The sequence below is a fragment of the Haemorhous mexicanus genome, chromosome 11 (assembly GCF_027477595.1).
Source record: "Haemorhous mexicanus isolate bHaeMex1 chromosome 11, bHaeMex1.pri, whole genome shotgun sequence".
In the NCBI taxonomy this organism is placed as follows: Eukaryota; Metazoa; Chordata; class Aves; order Passeriformes; family Fringillidae; genus Haemorhous; species Haemorhous mexicanus.
Genome location: NC_082351.1, coordinates 10672063 through 10688058, shown reverse-complemented (window position 1 = coordinate 10688058; position 15996 = coordinate 10672063). Strand labels below are relative to the sequence as shown.

Below are 15996 nucleotides of genomic sequence, written 5' to 3'. Positions count from 1 at the left end.
CCCTGATTTGCACAGCCCCATTCAAAAATCACTCGATTACTGTTTATGTGCAGGTTGACACTGAGTAATTCCAGCTCTTGGTTATTTCAGTTGTTGGCATCCCACTGAACTGTGCAAGGAGAGAAAACCAAACACAAGGTTTAAAACAAAAACAATCCACTGCTAAACCCATCCACAAAGTGGGCAGTGCATGTTCATCCTCTCAGAGCTGTTGGCAGCCCTGCCTGCCATCAATCAGAAAAGTGAAAATACTCCCAGCAAAGGAGTTTTTTTTAACCATCCCTTTGATCCTGATCATCCTGTCACTTTGTACACGAGTCCTCTGCAACACAGAAAGACAGCAAGAAGCTGGGGCAGAGAAATTAAATTCTCCTGCACTGTGTCACACACAAGCCCAAGAGTTTATACCTTCACAGACACATGAAATTTAAGACAGTAAGACACATTTTATAAAAATGTAGTGGCCCAATTGAAGTCTGCAGTTTGACTATGCATGGAACCAGTACACAGTGAGAACAAGGGCTAAGTTGAGTTCTTTTGTTTATTTTTAGGAACCAGAATTGCACTTTATCAGTTGGACTAGAGCTAAAGTGAAATTACTGCACACAGGAGTAAGAGCCAGAACTATTTCATTGTTATGTGTCTAAAAAAACACTGTGACCAAGCAAATGAGAAGTTATTCATTGCATGTATACAGGATGGCACACAAAAAACTTTGCAGCAAATGAAACTGCAGACAGACATGTACTCTCAGCATCAGCAGGTGGCATTAGCAGAGCATATTTTATGTGTTTCTTAGCTGAAGCCTTAGGCTACTTTAAAAAAAAACTTGGCAACTATGACTTAATTAAATTGAAAAGTGGCAAGCAGTGGTTCTAGTAAGAGTTACATGCTCACAGGAGACAAATCAAACGTGTCAGTCTCTAAGGGAGCAGGCTGGTAAACCTTCAAATCAAGAAAAGCCTATTACTTACTATGCTGTACTTTGCACTTTCAACAGCTGAGTCCCTTCAGAATGGAATTATTCTAGAATGAGACCGTAGAAGATATGGACCAATCTCTCAGCTTGTGTTACATATGTGAGCCAGGAGTAAGTGCCACATCAATACACAGCTACTCAGGGTAAACATACTATTGTTATAAGCATATTATTATTGTGGGAGCAGGAGTTCACATACCAATAAAAAGGAAATATTATTTAAAACTTGCAAGGCTTTGAAGCCACCAATTGAAAATATCTTTACTGCAGGAAAACTTGCCATTGCAAGGTAAGAATCCAAGCAAAAGAGCAAACTAAAAATAGCTATTTGATTCTTTTTGATGGATTTCAGATTTTATTCTGTGCTCTGTTATTATACTTGCCTTGTAATTATTGAGATATTAGAACAGTCTCCCAGGACTTGCCTAGAAAGATTAAGTTATTCCTTCCTCACACTGCCTGTGATTTATTTCAAACTTTTGGGACTAAAGACTCGGAGAGAGAATGCATGCTTTGTAGATGTTTTCACACCTACTCTGGGAGTGAATTAGAAAAAGGAAATGCTGCACAACGCAGGAAAATCCTGTTAACCACAGGGCCAGTGCAGTGCACAGCCAGGTTCCAGCCAGCACCCATCCTTGATCCTAATGCATCAAGAGAACAGCAGCACACAGGCCCTCAGGGGGGAACCACAGCCTGTTCCCTGAGCAACCCCCCTTCCAGCATGGAAAAAAAAAAGAACAAGACAAAAAAATGATCCCATATGAAGCTTCTGGGGAAGGGCATTGGAGTCTGCAGGATACGAATTCCCCGTTGAACATCACTGCCTCCGTGCCAAGTGCCCATCTGTGCCACAGGCTGCCCTGGAGAGCTGTGCCTGCCTTTTGTTTGAGACCAGCTCCCTTTCCTGATGCTGCACACTGGGCAGACTAAGAAATATCTACTAGACTGGTTGCCCAAGAAAATCCCCTCCACGAGGCACTGGAGAGTAGCAGAGTTCAACCCTTCACAGCAAATTCCTCGTGCAGAGAGCCCAGCCTGTCAGGAGTGAGGAAAATGAATGGACAGAGCAGCAGGAGCCCTCAGGATCCAGTCACAGCTAAACTGAAATGCTTGCTGCCAGGGCAAGTCCATATCATCACCTGGCCCAGCACACTGCACGAGACATGCTCAAAGTCCTGCTTTTGCCTAAAGCAGCTACATCATTCCTACCAGATTTCCTGCTTCTCAGATTGTTTTATTGACCCCTGGATCCATCACTCATCTGTCAGTGCAAGACTCTTCTCTGTTTTTCCTATATGCTACCTAATTTGCTATCAAATGATCTGACTACACTTTTAATTATCTACACTTTTGTTCATTTTCCTGCTATACAATGGGGTTTTTCCCCTTTTCTGCTGCAATAACATGTTCAGAGAATACATGTGGAAAGTAAAACAGTATTTTGAAAAAGCTTTGATCTATTATCATTGGCGTGCTCCTCCCTATTTTAGTCTGTTTCAGATCTTCTCTGTTTACTACAGCTACAAAAAAGCCCAGCCCACAAACTGCCACCCAACACAGACTGAACTCCTTGCAGATTATTTCACTATCAAGCTGTTAAGTTTCCCATGCTATGGCAGGAAAATTCCTTCTAAAATACAAACCACTAAATCCATTATATACCTTAAACAACCTGTAAAGATGATCTCATTCACTCTAAGTCTTGCAAACAGTCACAAGCAAAAAATATTACACTGCAAGACCCTTAGAAATCAGCTGGTTATAAGCATAGCTTGGAAATCAGATTCTTCCCCCAAAAAGAGCAAGCCAAAGGGGAGGAGTACACATTGTTTGATACCAGCTTGTTGTGGTTTTAAGGGTATATGGCCAGTTTGGGTTTTCCACACATAATGTTCATTCCAAAACTTGCCATTTTGTGGACTCTGATTTAACTCTATTAAACTGTATAATGATAGAATTTCTACTTTAAAAAAACCCAAGCTAGAACTATAAACTGTGGCTCCATGTCATTGGAAGCTGCTGAACAAAGGTACTCAAAAGGACCTGCATCCACTGTAACCATAATCCATTTGTATTTATCTAGTCTGCCTCAACATTCCCCTTGCTTTCTTGGATGCAAAGGTAGAGAAAAGCCCCAGTCTCATACTAGATGAGTTTAGCTTTTGTGCAAGACAGTAAGTATCTATCAAAAACACTTTTAACAGGACTAAGTGACTTCTTTTCCCAGACTTCCACATTTTCACAGGAACAGAACACAACTGACTCATTAAACTGTCTCCACAGTGAAGCACTCAAGCAACACAGTGCCTCAAACACTACAGAGAAATCCAGAAAAAACTGAACAAAAAACACAATAAACTCTGCTACTTTTAATAAAGAATCATTTGCAATTAAAAATGTCTTCCTGACAACAAGTTCTAGAGTTCTTTAAACCCAGATACACAAACCTGTGTGTCACAGTCATGAACTCTTCATTTCTGCTCAAGAACAAGCTGCCAACATCTGGCAGCACATCAGCCAGGCACTTGGCCTTAGTTTTGTCTATGCCTTTTCCACACCACACAGGTAACCCTGCTCTTTTTGAGTAAGGCAACAAACTTCTGGCCCTGCAACTGTGCACCAGTTTTGCAGGAGACTGAGGGGAAATAACAGCCAGGGGTAGCCCTGGAAGTGTGCTTGGTGGCAGCCTGCTAAGAGCAGCACAGTAGCAGCAGAGCTCAGGCCATTCCTGCATCCTCAAGACAAGTTGCACTAATTCAGATTTTATTTCCTGAGGGTTAACCAGTTACTCTGCTGAGAACAAGTCCAGGGGCAGCACATCTGAATGGCCAATAGTAGTGGTGGGATAGAATTTAAACAAGTTAACAAGTGAATTTGTAGGGCAAATAAGATGGAAACAGATGCTGAACAGCAGCTCACTTGAAGGCCTCAGCCACCTCACAGATGCTCAATTGATCTGTCTGGATAAAGAAATAATTATTTTGGTATTCTCTCAGCAAAAGAGCTTAAAAGAAATAATTGTTGCAGGACAGACATCACTGAGGGCCCAAAGCTTTGACCCCCCCCAGCACAGAGGTGAGCAGCAGCTTCAGGGCTTTCTCTTGGCTGACCAAGCTCACTGCTCCAGCCCAACCCCCACGATTTGTTCTGGCTTTTTCTGCTGGGGAACAATGGCCAAGGTTGCTTGGCAGAGTATTCTGGAGACTGTCATCCAGAACATCAATCAATGTCAGCATAAAGGTCAGAGCCACCACATGCCAAGGCCCAGAAATTTTCCATTTCACTGATAAGCCTTCTTTCACATCCCAAAAAGGAGTTTCAACCAAAGAAACAAAGAATCTATCTCCCACAATACCTTCCCAAAGTATGCTCTAAGTACTTCCTCAGTTATTCCTTACCACTGTGAATTAAAGGAAGAATAAAAAACACCCCTCCAAACAGCAAAATTCTCACAGCCATCATCTAAACCACTCTTAGTCCCCAGACATAACCAAGAGCATCCATGGATGGTGGCACCAAACATAAAAAGTAGAACCAGAAATCCCTTTTATGAGTGTTTATATCCACCAATGCCATGAAAAAGGACTTTTATTACTATTTCCATGAACAGAGAGTGTCTTAAAGTGTTTTACCTGTGAGATCACAAGTAAAACATCCTTCAAGTCTTGCAAAGCATTCACAGAAAATATATTAATAAGACAGATAATCCATGTACCTGAATCTGCCATGAAAATCCTGCTGCTATCTGCAGGGGGTTTTTAGCTTTTTCAGACCAGGTTCCAAAATGTTGTTCAAGCACCTAAAAATAGAGTTAGACATCTGCTGGAGTTTGGAAAAGCATCTAGCACTTCAGATGCCTGACTTGGTGAGAACTGGCTACAATTGCTTTCCACTCAAAACCAGCAGCCAGCATTTCCAACCCAAAGGAGCAATAATTCCTATTCAATTCTCCTTAAGTGTTACACAAAACCAGTAACAGGCTGTAAAGTCAATATCCATTTCCAAAACAATACACTCACATCAATGAGATGTTCTGAACATACAAAACTCATCTGAAGAGCTCCAGCCACAAACTGCACCAGCCTCCACTCACAGGCCTGTCCTGCACATCCTGTACCCACACCATGCAGGAAAATGCATTTATTCCCTCTTATGTCTTTTAGACAAGTAATTGAGTCAGCTTTCCCAGAGCATGTAATGACTTACAGAGAGACAAATTTGTATGTTACCAGGACCAGCCTCTGAAAGTGCTAAAGATTTGATAGTTGATCTTACACTTGGATTCTGATTGCAAGATGTACCAATTACACATTAGTTTTAGCTAAACATTAACTGGATTGTAAAAAAAAAAATGTTTACCATAATCCAAGCAACAGATCTTTCACAAATGTTATTATTTTATTTTTTTAATCAATGTTTTATTGTTCTGCATGAGAAGACATCTTTGCTACTTGACCCCCTAGGGGCTTCTTTTGTTTCTTACCACCCCATCACATACAGAAATGTTCTCCAAATGCAAAAACTATCCTATACATTCTCACTATAGGCTTTTTTTATCCTACTTGTTTCCAAAACAGCTGCCACTGATCACTATCAGATGTAGGTAGTGGAGCAGAAGCAGCACTGCTTCAGTCAGAGATGGCAATTTCTAGGTCAGCATTTTCACTGAAGGGAGTAAGTAAAATGAGATTGAAATACCAGACAGCAGCTGTTTATACTCTACACCAACCTGCACAGAAGTAGTGCATCCAGCTTAATTATTTATTACAGCCTTACAATACAGATGACAAGAAAGAAATTGTGCCTAGATTTGACTACAGATTGAAAATATTTTTGCATTGCTGTTTCTTTGAATCGTTAAAAGCATTTGCTACTATTCTCTTCCCTCCCCCTTCTTCTAGCATCTTTATGGAAGACTAAAAAGAAGGTTAGAAAAACAAAGTCTCAAAATAGAAAAAGCAGACCTTGAATGCTCTAGCATTACTTGGAAAATGGATTGTTGTATTCTGCTACAGGAGATAGCACTTCAAATTTGAAAGGTCAGCTGCAAAGCTTGGCTTCAAAAGCAACTCACAGTCACAACATCAGAGAACAGAAATAACTATTCCTGGGCCAGAAATGAGCACAGAATCCTGGAGATTATTGTTTTCAGGTAGAATTTATGACAGAGCCAAATATCTCCTGATGCAACGCTGCCCATCTTCAGTGAGACAGGATCAAGTCCCAATTCCCTGAAGACAGCAAGAACTAAGGAGCAGGAAGCATTTTCCCTGCTCACTGCCTGTGGCTCTCTCCCCAGAGCTCTGAGTGTTCACACCCTGCACTGAACCTCTCCTGTGACAGCTGCCAGCTCCTGACTCCACTCAGCACCCAGGGGTTCCTCTCCCAAGCCATTCATCTTGTTATCCTTCCCACAACCCATCCGTCCTCCAAGTCCTCAATTGCTCCATGCATATCAGACATGGCAAACACAGGATCTGAAACACCAACCACATGTTCAAGATCAGTCCCTTTCCCCCTCCCTGCAATTCTTCTCAGTAAGGCTTAAATCAAATTTGGTGGCAGATATGGAAATTGCAGCCTTTTTCTTCAATTAAACTCAGACTGTAGGCCTGATAGATTTTTTTCCTTCCCCAGAAGGAGCTATGCATAAAATATTCACAGCATATTTAGACAAATGTGTTTATATTTATCTAATACAATGTTTGTTTGTACTGGAAATAAGCTGTGCAGAGCAGACAGCCCTTATTCTTTGGAGAGTGATGCTGAATCTATCTCCACTCACCCAGTGCTGGTTTAGATAACCACTGTGGATTTATTAACATTCTGCCACCAAATTTTAATGCAGGGGACATTGGTAGCCCCACAGTGACTGAGAATTCTTTTGTATTATGATACAGTCTGCTGAAGCCAATAAATATCTTTAGTGGTCCTCACTGGTAGCATGACATTGCTCTGCAAAGCCACACATTTCCCTCCCCCTCCTCTCTCATGTTGTTTCACTTGATGGAAGGATCAAAGCCATCAAGTCACTTTTTCACCCCAACTCAATCAGGCAAGTAGCTCTTTGAAGTGTAATTTTTTTCTTCCTTATTTTTCTTTTATTTTTTTTTTCCTCTTCATTAGGAAGAATCTTTCCAAAAGCAGTCTGGCATTCTGAAGTTTCAGAATGTTAATTCTACAACAGGTGTGACATGTCTCCAAAAGCAATGCTCTGATGGTTTATTTATGGGCTTTACTCTTTCTTTTCATTCAAGAAGAGACCTTGAATATGTTTTCATATGTCCAACATATATTTAGAAACTCTAAAGGCAGCATCCATTCATCAAAAACATGAAAACTAAAGACAAGAGTTCAAATAAATCTGAAAAGCCATTTGTGGCTGCAGCTTAAGGCTGTCATGGAAAGAAGAATGTCAAAATGCCTCCATTAATGACTGCCTTGCAAGTGCTGGGAAGTTGAAAGCCTGTTACTAACGTTCTTTTCTCTAATGGGAATTCAAACTACTGTGCAAAAGAAGGTGAATAAGAAGAGAAAAGGCAAAAAAAAAAACAAATTCAAAATTATTTCATTTCAGAAGTCACGAAACATGGCACTTTGTTCAGCCCCACAAAAGAAACACCACAATTTTCTCCTGACCCTTGGTAACACAAAGCAGGAATCGTCCAAAGCAGCAGGAGCCAGAAAATTCAGTAATCACTGACAATCTGCACTATTAGAAAAAGCTTAGTGATTCACTGTATTGTTCATGTGTGCTCATCACTGGAGCTTTTCTTAAACATATTTCAGCACCTTCATCACAAAGAGCATTAAGAGATTTAAACAAAAATCAGTGCTTTCCATTTGTAGTCCCACCATATTTTGAAACCTTTTTCTTAATTTTAAAGAGGGCTACTGAAACAAGGAGCTACTAGAAGTCACTGGACTGAAAACCAGTGTCTGCTGGCCAGATGACACACCAGGAAAATTCAAGGGCAAAATTTGAGAAGGGAGAAGGGAAAAGCAGGAGCAGGCAGCACAAGACACATCCCTTCACACCTCCATGTATCTGAAGCAGCAGATCCTTGTTCTTACAGAGCAACTGCCTGACACAACATCCTTCATTTCCCCATCAGATGGTGGCTGTGTCCCCTTCCTGGGCAAGGGCTGGTGGCTGAGATTTGTCCTAAGTGTTCCCTACAGCTGACAGCTCTGAAGAGAAATCAAACATGCAGCTTCTGTAATCATTCAAAAGGACATTGGAACTCTTGAGTTTTCAAAACAAACTTTAATTGAAAATGCAATCTAATTTATTTTAATAGGCCTTATTATACTCCCATAACACTCAGAGGGAGGAAAAATATCAGAGATATTTTAGTTAGGCAGAAATTTTAATCACCAACTTAAAGACTTCAGAACTGAGGTCTAGAATTTGTACTAAATGAGAAACAGAGTTTAGAAGCAAGGACCCAAAATCTGGGAGTGCAAGAAAAATAGTTAGTGCTGTTACCTCCAAACAGAAACCCACACTTCATTTCCTGCCATTTTCACTTATTCATAGCTTCAAAGACTCTTCAACTTTGCAGTAGAATTAGTAATTTAAGAGCAGTTAACTTTGAGCTCAAATTAAAGACAGCAGTGATAAAAATTACCAGGTGCACTCATCTTTGAACAGCAGTAGTCTCAGAAGAAAAGCAAGCCCTATTGAAAAATCAGAACCATTTCATCTGGGAAGAATCTCTACAGAGCACAAAACAAAGGCAGGGATAAGAGAAACTCAGAACTGCTGCTGGAAGAAAAACAAGGTAAGCAACCAATTCCCTTGGCTTCATTTTCTATGTAGGAAATGGACAAAACATGTCACTTTGGTAACCTTGGCCCCACAGCCCTCCCAGTGTTTCAGCTAGTTTAGTTTATTTTTAGATGGCCACCATCCAGATGCAGGAATTTAAAAGCAGTTTTTCCATATCAATGTTTTTGCTGTCACTTTCTCCAAGGCAGACACAGAGTGGGGTGACCCATTGCCTCCAGCCCAAAGACTGACACTAATGGTAAATCTATTTCATTTAAACTGTGAATTCAGCTGCATAAGGGAGGTCAGAGGGTGCCAGCTCTTGTTTGAATATTGCTTTGCACATTTAACACAGAAATCAGTGATGGATTTCAGGATGCTGTTCAGCTTCCCTTAAAGCTTTACTCTAGACCTCAAATGAACTGGCAAAGTCTGGAGCAGCATCTAGACATTGCTCCAGTCAAAGAACAAATGGCTAACTACACAAGTCCTATAAGCAACACAGCTTATATATAGCATTTTTATGTAGAATATAATGGTATATGCAAAAAAGAAAATTAATAGACAAAATCAGTTCTGTTGTTATTTTTGTGAGAAGAATTTGAAAACATAGGCAAGCTTTGAGTAGTCAGACATGAGCAAGTGCTAACTCCAGAAGCTGTTGGTTTATAAATGGCTATCTTATATGAAGCAGTTAAACAAAAAAGCCACCCAGAAGAAGATCTGCACAATTCCACTGAGTTATAAAGAGTGAAAATACCTCTTGTGGGGCAAGGACTTTTTTATCTTCAGGCCATTCAACAGAAATTATACTGTTTAATTGCACTCAAAACAAAATAAACATATTTTTTAAATTTTTGGTTGGCTGAGAGTCCTTGATTTCTTTGTCTTTGTTGATTTAAGAAATAAAATTTGAAGTTTCAATGTGTTCAAACAACACAATGAACCAAAGAAGAGAATTCATGCAAAATAGAGTCAACTTTGAGAATGACAAGGGGCATTTGATCTGCTGTAAAATTTCAAGCACTATTAATACATATCAATGGAAGTAAAAAATTGTGGGTACTGCAGGAACATGAGGATGACTGTGTATTGTAATAATTCACCATGATACAAATTATAATTATTAATATGCAGGCCATTTGCACACACCAAGACTAAAAATATTGTTTCATTGTGATAATGCCATAATAGACATTTTCAGCATCTGTTGTTGCATTTGTATCAAATCAACAGTTCACTTCACACATGGTGGTTATGAACAAAACCCTTCTCATGTCTACTTGCATTGCTCAATATTTGTTCTTTCTGTTTCAGTGCCATCTGCAAACTCTGTTTTCAATCATTAGTTCCCAGGAGTCAGCATAAAACACTACTATATTTCTTGTTTGGGATTTTTTGTTTTATACTGGCCATTTATGGTTTAGATCTATTTTTATTAATGACCAAGGGTCTTGCATGACTCAGCTTACACCAACGTGGTTCCTGGTATCAGACTGTAGCTTCCATGTATGAACCAATTGCATAAATTCTGTGGAACTCCCCAAACAAAATCACCTCACAGTTTCTTTCTGTGAAGGGACCCAGCCCTGTTATCACCTGTCACACCACACAGTGTGCAGACTATAAATAGAATATTGAGTAGGTGGTGTTAATAGTATAAAGCTGTACACATAATAGAATTTGGAAGTTTATATCAATAACAGCAGCCATGGGACTTTTGAAATAATGTACTGCAGTTATTGGCCCTTGCCCTCCTCCCTGCATTAAGGGCAATTTCAAGAATGCATTGCTTAACTGAGTGGGAAACACACAAACACACCCATGCTGATACTTGCAGGTCCAAGAGCACAGAGCTTTACAAAAGGCACTGCTTATTGAGAGGGATCTTCACATATTAGTTGTGAGAAATCCCCAAAGACATTTGAAGATAGGCCCTAATTCTTTTTCCCAGCCTTCTTTGTTTTCATTCTCTTTTTATAACTCCTTGTTAAGGAAGTAAACCCCAATTTTTATTCACAAAATTCTAAAAAGTAGAAATTTCTCAGGAGTGCAGTGGAGCAAAGATATTTACACACCACCAAAGTGTGTGATGTCTTTGTGCATCTCCCAGGTCTATATTAAAGCAGAGCAGGCTACCAGCAGTGCAGATGGCACTTTTATTTTAAAAATATGCACAAAAATAAAAATGAAGCTATATGTGTGCAAGGTTGCCAAGATGTTAATTATGACCCAGAAAAAATTCTGCAATGCCTCAACAATTGATAATACTGTTTGCCAAAATAAAACATCATTTTTCACATAACTCCCAGTAACAGTTTAGCTTTTATGAGTGACAATAAAAGAGCATATTGTAACTTTTTTAACCTACTTGGTTTTCAAAGAAAATTACAGCCTATAACACTTTTTTTCGTCTTTTACTTTAAGGAAAAAAATCATTTTTCCAGCTATGGTAAATGCTGGTCCATAAAACTTATTAAAAAAATTGAAGAGTATTTTCTGGACAGCAAAAAATTGGAAGCAATGGAATAAAACTAGCTAGTCATTTCTGCACCTGGGAAAGTATTATCCTGCTCTACAAAATGTAAAGACCAGCTTATGGTTCCACCACTACAGGAATTATTTTTAAATATAAAGGTTCAGTCTGCAGAGTTTCATTGCATTTATTAACATTTGTTTTCTTTTCAAGCAATTCTAAGGTTTCTTCAACAAAACAGCTCACCATAATTTCAGCATACACAAAACTGTTCAAGCCCTGAAGTAGAACAAAAGTATTTTACTACTTTGTAATTGAAAAGTCAGTAATGCCTGTGGTTTACACATTTCCAGAGCCACAAGTGCTGAAGATCAACCTTACAGAAGGGGACTTGGTAAATTCTCCAATACAGTCTTCAAAGAAAATCCATAGGTTTGAAGCATATTATTAAATCTAATTCTTGGAATTGCTGGTTGTGCTTTTATCTACAATTTTAGACCTGTGCAATGTCACCATTGATTTCTGAGTAGTAGAGGGTCAATAAAGAGAGGAGATATTTAAAAAAAAAACAAAACATGAACAACCCTTAAAGTTTGTAAGTAGTGCACATGTATCTGGTGCTCCTGCAGAAAAGCATCACCTTTGTGCTTTGCTGATCACTGTGAGGAGAGTTTTTCCTCCATTAAACTCAATTGTTTCATGTTTTGTTCTTCTAGGCTCAATTGAAACTGTGTGCAGAATTCCAATATAATAGAAACAGATAAAAATTACTTAGAGAATCCAGGAAACCTAAACACAGGCAACAGGGAAGAATTACTTATTTTTAAATGAAGACTGAAAGCATTCATCAGTGTAGACTGTCTAAGCAGCAGGGAGAAGTAAAAGCTCCAAGTAGGACAGGAGGCAGTGCACCAGAAAGTTGGGATCATTCAAAATGCACAGAGCTTCCAAGGTATTCCAATTAGACTGCAATTAAATAGTCCAAAACAGGTTCTAGATTGAAATTAACACACATTTTAGCACAAGCTTTCCTAAAAAAATAAATAAACTACTGAATCATTTAAAAGAACAACGAGCAAACTTTCAGGAATACACAGCCAGATACACCAAAGATAAAACTGAAAAAGTTTTAAACTAAATATTTTCCACCAGTAACTTCCCAGTTGTTGAACAGGACTGGATAGTTTCACTAGCAAATTTAAAATATTGTTACTTTTATTTCAATTCTCAAAATTAGGCACATGGTACCATCTTCTCCATGCTATAAATTACAGTTCTACAGTCCATGGTATTTTCTTTGTTGAAGTTAAGACAGTTAAATATGCTAGCATGTACTCCTAAAGATATTGTCATATTTAAAAAGAAATCATACATTTCCTGTTTGTCTCTCCCCCCATCACCCCCCCCAGTCATTCTTTAACATAACAGAAAAGAGATAACAAAAGAGCAAGGGAAAAGAAAATAAAATCAGCATCACTTCTTTTAATAGATTATTATATTTTTATATACATACTTTTATCTGACATAGTAAAAGGAGATATGTGTAAACTCAGTCACCACCACTGTCATCTGCCCACAGAATTTTATTTTAAGTTAGCAAAAGAGAGGCAGAGCACAAGCACGTCTGCAAACTCACTGCTGCTGGCCAGGGCTGAGTTCTGCAGCTGTCAGCTGCAGCAATCTCACAGAGGCACAGGCTGCAGCAAGCAGATTGTAATTTGGGCCCCAAGAGAACTGGGCAAGGGATGCCAAAGATAAGTCATACTTATCTAAGGACTGGAGTGAAATGCCAGGCATAAACAAGGTATTGTTAAACCTTCTTTGTTTTCAAATCCTTGTCTTTGTCCAGTCTGTATTGGTCAATGAGTCACAGCTCTACAGTTTTGTTCTGAAGAACCTTTAACATCTATTTAACATCATATTTCTTGCAGCAACCCAAAGTAAACCCTTGTGGGTACCAAGGTCACTCAACCACCTGATCACAAGCAAAGCCAGGCTGAGATGAGATAGGGTGATTCAGCAGTACAAAGAGTCTGAGGATAATAACTGAACATAATAATGCAGCAATCCAGGCTGAATTGCCACATCAGGAGGACCCAAAATGGAATGGATCTCTCTAGGAGGACACAATCAGCATGGGGATGAGGGGAGAAAACAGCTTCTGCCCCAACTACATTGGATGGCTTGTGATGAACTTGAAGTTGTTATACCACTGACATTTCCTAACACCTGGAATTCAAATACATCCACATCCAACTGCAGACTTGCTAAACACAAAAAGGAGTGAAAAGCTCATCTCCACACAAGAGAGATTGCTATAAACAACCAAGGCTTAACTTCAGTCCTTAAATATTGAATGATATTTTCCAGCAAGTTGCCACTGTGCAAAAGTCATTCCCACTAATTGCAAGACAAGTTTTTTATCTCAGAACTCCAAGGGAGTAACCACATAATCCCCTGGATGGGCACTTACACCTGCAGAGCAAACCTGCCATACAAAGCTTTGTAAAGGAGGAACAAAAAGGTCTCACAACTGATTTTGCAGACTAGAAGGGCATTGGCTGCTATGTCAGAAAATAAGCACTTACATGATTCAGCAGGAATGTTACAGGCAGGAGAAGAAGGACAAAATCCCCTCAGGGATTCTGACCCAAGCCAAGCAGTGCACAAGGGGTTATGAAGAAGTTACAGAGGAAGTTCTCACAGGTGTGTTATTGTTTAGATCAGTCCTTTTCAGCTGTTTTCAACTAGAGTCCCCTATGGCAAATACAAGTTTAGTGGCAGTAGCTGCTTTTTGCATGCTTTAAAAGCAGCCCACAGGTTCTCAATATCACTCACTGCTCCACGTGTAATTCTAGAGAAGAGGCCTTGGGGCTAACACCTGACTTGTGGCTAAAGCAAGAAGGCTCCATTTCTATGTACTTATGAAAACTCAGAATATCTTCCTGTGCCTGGCCTTGTCCCTGGCTTACAGTTCTTTTCATTACATGCAGCAGCAATGCATTTCTGGAGATTTCTCATAGCACACAACAACATACAGCCCATTGAACTTAAAGACCATGAAGAGCGTAAGGGCACGGGTGAGAAAGACAAATAAAACTTAAGAAAAACTGTTTTACCAGGGAAAATAAAAACCCAACACACAAAGCCCAGATGAACAGAAGTTTGGTGGACTGCAAATGTGGATAGGAAGATTTACTTAAACAACAAGCAAGCCCCACATCTGTCTTCTCACAAATCATAACATCTTTCTTACAGCAAGAAAACCAAACAGGATGAACTCCAACAACTCCTTTGTATTGCACTATACATTCTCATCTCTCCAGATTTTTCTTCCCCTCCACCTCTTCTTTCATAGCCAACCTCATCTCTTATAACCTGGCTTGTTGTTCCTAAAGCACCTGAATCTCATGTGCAGATTAGTCCCAGGTGGGGACAATAATGACTAACTCAATGAGGAGCAGGTGTGTGTGCTAATGCTTTTTAAACCACATAAAATCTATTAAAATATTTACTGTTTTGAATTTATCTAGATTTATTTACTACAAATTTCATTTCTGCAGTTTTTTCTGTAAGGTGAACTTGAACTTAATGTAAGTTTCTGCTTTTTATGTTGTTGTGGTTTGACACTGGCCCAACACCAGGCACCCACAAGAGTCACCTGCTTACCCTCCCTGGGCAGAGGAGAGGAAAAAAAACTAATGAACACTTGATGAGTGAGATAAGGACCAGGAGAAATATTTCAAGGGCAAAACAGACTCAACTGGATCTCTGGATTCCCCGTGGATCCCCACAGGCTGTGGGTGGATCTCTGCCTCCCCCCTGGATCCCCAGGGGCTGCAGGGGCTCAGCTGCTTCACCACAGCCTGCAGAGGAGTCTCGGCTCTGGCACCTGCAGCACCTCCTCCCCCTCCTTCTCCACTGACCTTGGTGTCTCCATGGTGTTTTCCTCACATGCTCTCACGTCCTCCCCTTCTCTGACAAAAAGCCAAAAAATGCATGATTTTGTTTTGAATTTCCTCCTAATAATGTGATCACAGATGTTTACCCGTGCCCTCTCTCCTTGGCCCAGCCTTGGCCAGCAGCATGTCCCTGTTCAGAGCCATCAGGGATTGGCTCTGCTGGACATGGTGGAAGCTTCCAGCAGCTCCTCACAGGAGCCACCTCTGTGGCCCCCCTGCTGCCAAAAACCAGGCCAAGCAAAACCCATACCTAAGTGAATATGTTACTGTAAGTGCTCAAGAAATAACCCATTAACCTTCAGGAATTACTGCATCCATGGTTGACAACAATGAAGAATTGTTATTGTTTAAAAAAACCCTTTTTTATTGTTACTTTTTCATTAGGTGATGATTTTGTTTGTAGTAGTTCCTTATTTTATGACTCTAGAGAAGTGTAATTTGGCTGTCCTGCAAAATTAGATCTCTCCTATTTCTTTACTAAAAAAAATAATTATGTCTAAGAGAAGAGACAGATGATGTGCTTTGGGGGCAGAGACAGACAACTGTTATGTGTGATAAAATACCAAAGTCCATTATCTCTACCATTACCCCTGATTTGTGTTGTTCCCTAGGCACTACTGTCATGGACATGAGTAATCTGAGCTCAAGAACGTGGATTATCCCAACACATGATGGTGACAGTAGCAAGTGCTAAAAATGCATAACAGATACAGACTGGGTCCACACAGACTGAGCAAACAGCACCTGTTTTCCAGTTGCAGGTGTTCTAACTAAAATATCTGAAGCCATTATTGCTGTATGTCAG

The 15996-nt window shown here is 39.8% G+C and overlaps 1 protein-coding gene across 3 annotated transcripts in view; it reads right to left on the bottom strand.

Moving 5' to 3' along the window:
• CACNA2D3 (calcium voltage-gated channel auxiliary subunit alpha2delta 3) overlaps positions 1–15331 on the bottom strand; it is a 414102-nt gene extending 398771 nt beyond the window's left edge. For all 3 annotated transcript variants that reach the window (XM_059856396.1, XM_059856399.1, XM_059856394.1), the window contains exon 1: positions 15156–15331. The gene's annotated coding sequence lies outside the window, so the exon portion shown is untranslated. The remainder of the gene's footprint in view (positions 1–15155) is intronic.
• Positions 15332–15996: the final 665 nt, after the last annotated feature.